Below are 8,190 nucleotides of genomic sequence, written 5' to 3' on the forward strand. Positions count from 1 at the left end.
TTTCCGGGGCAGGCAGCGTGCGCCAGCTCACACCGGGGAGCGGAGCCCGCAGCCCCCATCCCGCCGCAGGCGGCGGCTTCTCTCAGCCACCGGCGCGCCCCGCTCCCGCCGCGGCTGCGAGCGCAGGCCGCCCCCTGCCGGCGCCGCGCCGCCACCGCAGCGCCCCCGCCGGCCCGGGCGCGCCCAGCGGCGGGGGAGCCCCGCTGCCGCGGGCCCGCACCCCGAGGGCCGGGCTCCCCTCTCCTCCCGCCGCAGCCGGCCGAAGAACGTTTCTCACGCTTACCGTGGGCGCAGCAGCGCTCCGCGACCGCTCTGAGGTGCTGCACGGGCGGAGCCCCTGCAGTAAAACCTTGAGGCGGCTTGGGCGGCTCCCCTTGGGAGCGACCGCTCTCCCGCTCTGCCTGTCCTAGAAACGGCTTTAGGGCCGCGGCTAGTAACTCTGCGCTTCTTTTGCCTCATGTAGTTATGCCTTTTCTTTTATTCCAGCAAGTCTAAGCGTCCTACGAATGTAATGGAAATCACCAAAAAGGAAGACGACGACTTAGGAAGGGCTAACTTCACAGGAGCGATAGATTCGATTTGGTAGCACTCAGATGTTCTCGCCTCCTTTAGAAATATGTGCTTAAGGAATTTTAAAATGTTTTGACCTGATCATTAGCTAGAAGCTTAACAAATGCAGGCCTACTGTAATTAATGACACTGCTATGATCAGGTACAGAATGTACTTAGAAAGACTGCTTCTGCAGAATTCCAATGAAAACAATTTCCTCTTCTACGTAAATATTTTTTCTCATGTTACATTTTCACTCTTCTGCTTCTTAGCTTTTTCAACAAATCACAATCTTTCTGCAAAGTAATTTATTCCACACAGTGTTTTATATTGTTCAGAGGATTTGCAATTGCTTTCTATCATGAGACATATTTGCTGTTACGCACCGTCAGTACTTACCCCATGAACGGTTTGTGCTACCCTCCCTGCAATCTTGGCATTTCAGGAACAGTTTTACTAGCATCCTGGTACAAATACCTGAATGGAGTGTATTAACTAGACTTCCCTTCCACGGCAAAAATGTTATATGCAAAAAGTAGCAACATTTGTAATCCCTTATCCAAATGTGAGAACCTGAGGGGTTCCCTTTTGACAAAGAGTGTCAGGATTATGAGAGAATGGGGGAAGATGGCATCAGATTAAACTGGGATTGCTCTCCTCCCCCTCTAAGCGTTGATGCATGTCTTCTCTAAAACCCTACACTACTGTACCTCACTGGTACGGCAGTGCTTTCTAGACCACAGCTAACCCTAGCAGATCTGCTCTTTCAAATGTATTTCCCGATACTCAGGTTTCAACCTGATATACTTAAAACCTGATTCATTTTAGTGCTGCTGAGCACAATTCTGACAATAGGAGCGACACAGGGTTAAGAGGGGTACTTTGTTCAGCCCCTTGAAGTCAGAAACTGAGCTCTGAGTAGGGGGAAAAAAGCCACTTGAAAATGGATAGCTGTGTGTACGTGTATGTATGTGTGGATGTGCCTGCATATAGGAAGAATTCCCGCTGCAGGGAACAGTTGGAGAACAACTTTGATAACAAACTGTGCTAAATTCCAAAGATCATGTCATACAGTCTCTGTTTTTGCTTTGAAGAAATATTTTTAGTCAGTATTTATATTGTAGCAACATAAACAGTCCCTCCAAAATGGACGAGGATTTGACTATAAAACCACAAAGTAAAATTACAAACTTTCCTCCAATGAGTTTGAGTTACAAATCCTTCCAATATAAGCACACTAGAAAAAGTACTGATAAGCTTTGCTCATGCCTAAGGAGTATGAGTATTTATATTTATATGAGTATTTATATGAGTATTTATACTCATACTTTAGCAAACTGTCAGAGAAAATCAAGTCACAATATCTATTGCCTTGTAGAAACCCAGCTAAGTTGGTTTAGCAAAAAAATAGCTGCCCTTGGGCTTTCATTGAGACTGCAGCAATTTATACATCTTATTTATTTTTAATTAATTAGCCTTATTAGTTTCAATCTGGGATTATTTTTCTTTTAAGATGTAATATTAACTCTAGGGGTAGTTCGTCCTTAGTGCTACTGGGATCTATCGATACCTGGTGACTTGAATGGAAGCTGAGAGCTCAGCACTTTCCAGCATCAGGTCTGGCGTCTGTAACCCAAGGAAATGCATATGCAGGAGGAGGGCTGAGAAGTCCTGCTGTTTGTAAGACAATAGGCATGAACAGGAGCTGCAGATTTGCTTCCTGGTCCCAGGGTGCAGTATGAGCAGTTAGGACACGCATTCACATATGCTGCCTGTGCTGGCAGGTGTGAAATCATATCATGCTGGCTCAACTAAAATGTATTATTTCCCCGAAGTTTCTGCTTCTTGTGTTGTCTACAATTTGCAAGATACAGCCTATTCAGATGTCCACACACATCCTATGTTGTTAGGTTTAATATGACTGCTTTGTAAAGGCTGAGGATTTTTGGAAGGGTAGTTTCATACCCTCAGTCATGAAATCACGAATGGAGGAGAAAACCTTCATTTTGGATCATCAGCTTTACAACTCAATAATAATTATTTGTATTTTCCACACACAATTAAAGGGTTAAACGTTTCTGCAGCAAGGATTAGGCCTACTGATTCACGTATCCTTTCATACAGTAAGAAAAACAAATTATATGATCTTGTCCTTACAACAAAACCTGTTTAATGAGACTGGGGTGATTAGTGACCATAACTTAGAAATCAGTTTGGCATGGTGGCAGCGCAAACCCTGTCTCCCTCCCTCTTCAAGATAACAGACGAGAGAAAATCCTTCCTCACTGTGCTCCGTCTCAAAGACACAAGCAGATGACAAATGCAGGAGAGCGTTATAAATCTCAGCAAATTAATTGGTGTAGCTTTGTTAGCTGCTTGGTTTGTTTTTAAGAGGGGAATCTGATGTAGGATGCGGTACAGCAAAGAAAACAATAATTATTAAAAGTACCAGAAAAAGAAACAGAGAAAAGAGGTGCACACAGGGTTCATTGCTTGTTCCTCATCACAGGTAGCAAGCAGAACCTTCTGCTCATAATGAACCTTTAAACATGTTTTGTAACAGTCCATACACAAATTGGGATCAGGGATTTCCCTCACGTTTAATTAGCAATCTGAGGAGAGAGGACAATGACATTTGTAGCAGAAGCTAGTAGGCCATAAAGGCCAGGCATGGCGGTAGCTATATTAGGTCAGCTGGAGATGAGGAGGCTAAATTATGAAGGACTACAAAGGTAAAGTTGAAACCACATTTCCTGCAGAGCTGCAAAGAGCTAGGACACGGACTCTGGGAAAGGATGGCACAGCTAATTAGCATTTTTCTTAGTGAATTACTTTAATGGCATTGTAAATCCTAGTTTAGATTTCTTCCTGAGTTTTTTTTTTTCTCTTCAAAACCTCTTCTCTTTTGATTGATTAATAGGCCTTTCTAGATGAAGATAACAAGGAAAACCTGATATCTTAAATTGCCAGAACTTATTCATTAGTCTTAGATAAGTCTTTAACAGGTGTTAACAAGAGAACCCTGTATTATCAACTACTGATTTTTCTTTTCCTCCAGTAAGTGACTCTATAGCTGGTCTTCTTTACGCAAGAGCAAAAATATCTTAAAAGCTATTCATGTCACATATTTAACTAGATACGTAAGTATTACCAGTTTAGCGATTTACAATGGGAGGGCTAATCTTTCTTCTCAAACATTAGACAAATAGTTTGTGTGAGAATGGGAAGAAAAAAATAGGATATCAGAAGTTTCCAAATCAGTGAATTTGAAAGGCTGGGTGAAACAAATTGGGAAAAGAGTGTGTTGACCTCACTAGAGGCAAGAGAGAAGGCTGTAGATGATAGCTGTGAAAAGCTCACTTGTTTCACAAGTTTCACACTTCAAATTCCTTCCTCTTTCTCACTTTAATGTAAGCTGAAGGGGGCAGGAATAGGACTAAAGGAAAAAAAACCCAAAATTTAGAAAACAAGCGTTGATCTTTTTGTTCATTCTTTCTTACTTTGTGAAAGATTATTTTGTGTGACCTTCCTTTTCTTAAAATACAACAGACTTTTGTATTTACCAAGTAAGTCCTGTTTAAAAGAACAATTACCTAGTTTTGGCTTGATGCAGCTGAGAAAAGGGCCAGAACAATTAGTTCTGTAGTATGAAATGAGAAACAGCTCTTTATATAAATATCATGCAACTGTATCATTATACACAAAGTTGGATTAGTACGGCAATGACAACTATGGTTTCTGGAAGCTGTGAACTACTAGTTCACAACAAAACAAAAAACACACAAGAGGAAAAAGCATAATATTGATTGAGTGGCTGATGATGTTGATTGCTGACCATCATCTGCTGATGCTATATTGAGCATATCTGAGAGATGGATTGTAAGAGTTCTCCCAAACCAGGGTGCTGCAATGCCTCAAGCATCCCGTATCTTCTTGTACTATGAGCAGCACTGCTGATTTCACTGCAGGTAGCCTGCATTTAACAAATGCTTTAAGTCTAATCAGGGCACTGAGCATCCCAGGAATTGCAAAATAAAATTACAAATAAAAAAAAGAAGATGGAGCCATACTCTTCTAGTGGCGCCCAGTGGAAGGACATGAGGCAACAGGCACAAATTGCAATACAGGAAATTTTACTTAAACATAAGGAAAGAACTTCTTTACTCTGAGGGTGGTCAAACATGGGAACAGGTTGCCCAGAGAGGCTGTGGATTCGCCATCCTTGGAGATATTCAAAGCCCGACTGAACACGGCCCTGAACAACCTGCTCTATTTGACCCCACTTTTGAGCAGGGGTTTCGACTAGGCAATCTCTAGAGATCCCTTGCAGCCTCAGCTCTTCCGTGATCCTGTGAAACTGAAAAGATCAATTACTCTTGTTTAAAGCCCAAGCTTAGTATCCTTTGGGGTAAATTGAAACAAAACATGATTTTTCAAATTATCCATGTATGTCATCTATGCATACCAAGTGGTGGCAGTAACCTGTCTTCAGAACACTTACACTGATGAAGCTCTTCGCCCTAAAACAAGAACCTAGCACATACGATCTTCTGTAACACTTGATGCCAAGTATATGCAAAAACTAAAAGCTGACGGAGGTTGAGAGGAGTAACAAATGTCTTACAGAGCATGCATCTTGTCTTTTCTATTCTTTTCCTTTCCCTCCCTCCCTCTCTCTCTCTTCTTTCTCTTTCTTTCTTTGTCTGTCTGTCTTTATTTCTGTGTTTCCTGTCTTTCCATCTTTCTGTCTTTTTTGTCTTTCTTGTGCATGTTACTGGTAGCTCAGGTACATGTGGATGGCACTATTTTTTTATGAGACTCTACCAAAATTAAAAGAGGTCAGCTCTCAGTAACCCACAGCTTTCTAACTTCTCCAAACGACGACTGTACAGAGCTACTATACTGTTTTGTGCTGGCTTTGCAGCTGTCATCTCTTTGAATCCTGAGGTTTTCCCCTGCCCACCCAGCTGCTGAAGAAAGGCAGATGCGTGAGCCAGTTAAATCCAAAAGAAAGAAAGGCTATGAGGATGGTAGAAGCTGGGTTTGTCAAGAGAAAACTCATGCGATTTTGCTCTTTCAGTTAGATATGCTCAGGACTTGAAACGACTACCAGGAATTTTGCAGTGCCAGGAAAGGAGAGTGGAGAAAAAACAATGCTGATGGGTGCATACATGTGAAAAGTTAAAAACTGGGTTCTGCAGTCTGATGGTGGACTGCAATTTACTACAGCAGATTTTAAGGAAGGAACCAGAAAAAAACCAAAACAGCTAAATCTGAGGCATCTAGAGCTTGTAGAGCTTGTAAAGAATATATATTCTTAAAAACTTGTTTGTTATGGATGCTTAAAAATAACTTGTTTCCATTGGAAGGTTTTAAATTTTTTAAATTAAGGTGTTTTTTTTCTGCTCACTTTTTAAATGTGGCTAAGAAACAAGCTGGAGTTCTGAGGATGGGGAGCAAAATGGGGTGCGTAGGGCAGGAAGATAAGAGATTATCAAGGGAGTAACTTCTGCTGCTATTTGGACAGAGGACAAAGTTTTCTTTTAAACACCTTTTCACTGGGCAGCTTTCACATCTTTATTTTTGCTTGTTGCTGTATTTTTTTCTCATCAGGCAGTTGGAAAAATGATGTATGTCTAATCCTTGCAGTTGATGAAAAATAATCATATGCTAGTTAAGCAAATCATCTCACTCAAGATGAAGAGAACTGTAGAATGGATAAAACACAGAGCTGATGAATATTTATATCATGTAACATTTCTCACTGAAAAATGATGAAATGTGAATGTTGCAGCAAAACATTAAAACATTGGCTTTAAGACAAAGTATGCAAAAAAGCAGAAAACACTTGCAATATTCAAAATAAGGTGGTTCTGGTGCTTACGAACTTAAAAGTGCCTTTTTTGTCCAAAATTATATACCTCTTCACAGTAAAAACACAAAAATGAAATGGGGTTGTACAAAATTGTTAAACTGTTATCATTGACCTAGACCAAAAAATTTATATTGATAAACAAGAGAGACTTGTGACTTTGTGCCTACATTTGACAAAGCTCATTTACACTAACACCAAAAAAAACTTGACCCCAAATAATCAGTTCAGGGCCCAGTCCCACTTGCTCTGAAGTCAATGTCAGCTCTGGTGGGAATTCAAGAGCAGGACTGAGTGCATGTCTAACATGGAGGTGACATTAATATTTTGTCTATGCAAGCTTAGAATAAAATGTCTGAGTTGTGCATTTTTCCTAAAAAAAAAAAAAAAGAATGAACTCCATAATGACTCACCATTTTTTATTACATTTAACTTTTACTGGGGGACAAGGGAGACTTCATGCTAATTTTGAAATATTCTTATTTTTAAAAGTTACAGGCACTATTTTTCCCACACTGTTACATTTGCCCTTCCAACTGTAGACAGAGGGGCAGAATTTATATGTAACAGTCTGGAAATCTCTCTCCAGGATCTAAAAATAGCCTTCAGTTTATGAGAACTTTGCAATGATAAACTACATCTCATAGTTTGTTAAAATGGGAGTGCTGAGTGTGATTGGAGAGGAGGAATTCCCAGATCTCCACAAGTTAAGTAAATTTGTTGCTATTTCTGATACTTAATAGGAAATTATTTCCTAATCTCGTCATTAGCCCAGAGCTCAGTGTTGCTGCCTTGAGACTTGGACTAGACTAAGTTTGAGAACACTTCATGCTGAGGTAAAAGAAGAAAGTATTTCTTAGCAGGAATCTTTTATCAGTTTTTATATCATGGCAATTTGGGATATGAGCAAGCAAAGCGGTGGTGTAGTGAGAAGTGAAGATTAAAAATGGAATGTATACTTGCAGCAGCCTCGGAAATACTTAAAAGGCAAATCTGTACTTGTAATTAATAGTAGCTTAACATATAAGGGGAAGGAAAGGTGGTGTTAACAGCAGAAAAAAGAAGGAATGAGGAACAGGAGATGACCTCGTCATGAGTACAGAAGGCCTACAAGGCTTTAACTTGCTTTAAAATCCTCACATTCACTAGCGTTTATTTCATATAAACCAAACACCTTTTTTTTTAGATTTAAATACTTGCAGAGCTACCAGTACATTAATCTCTGAGTGAAGATAATATACAGTCCTTTTAAAGGACTTTTCATTGCTACCTTTTGAGAACATTTTACAATGACATCTTAGGAGACCCAGTTCACGGCTCTCTACCTCCTTCTTGCAAACACTTTCGCATCTGCTTGTTCATATCAAGATAGACAGCGTTTCCTTTGCAAATACTGTTGCTGATTTTGTATGCACACAGGCCTGACCCCTTACAAAGCTAATAGTCAAACGAGCGCAAAATACTAACGAGTGGTATTTTTCCCTCAGCACCTCTCCACGCGGGGAAGTTCCTTGGCGGGGGTAAGGAAGGGATGTCCGTGGCGGTTGGCAGAAGGGGAAGTAAGCAGAGCATGACCCGAGCACAAAGCTGCTGCATTTGCAAAGCACATATTGTTTTGTTGTTATTTGAAGGTTTTTGGTGAGCAACGGAGTTCAGGGATGGAGAGATGCGTTAAAAATTAAAGCAAATAATAACTACACTTGATAATTATATTTTAAATGAGGGGATCACTTCACGTACTGGAATTTTGTGCAGTGATTGAGTTACA

The sequence above is a fragment of the Gymnogyps californianus genome, chromosome 5 (genome assembly GCF_018139145.2).
Source record: "Gymnogyps californianus isolate 813 chromosome 5, ASM1813914v2, whole genome shotgun sequence".
Classification (NCBI taxonomy): Eukaryota; Metazoa; Chordata; class Aves; order Accipitriformes; family Cathartidae; genus Gymnogyps; species Gymnogyps californianus.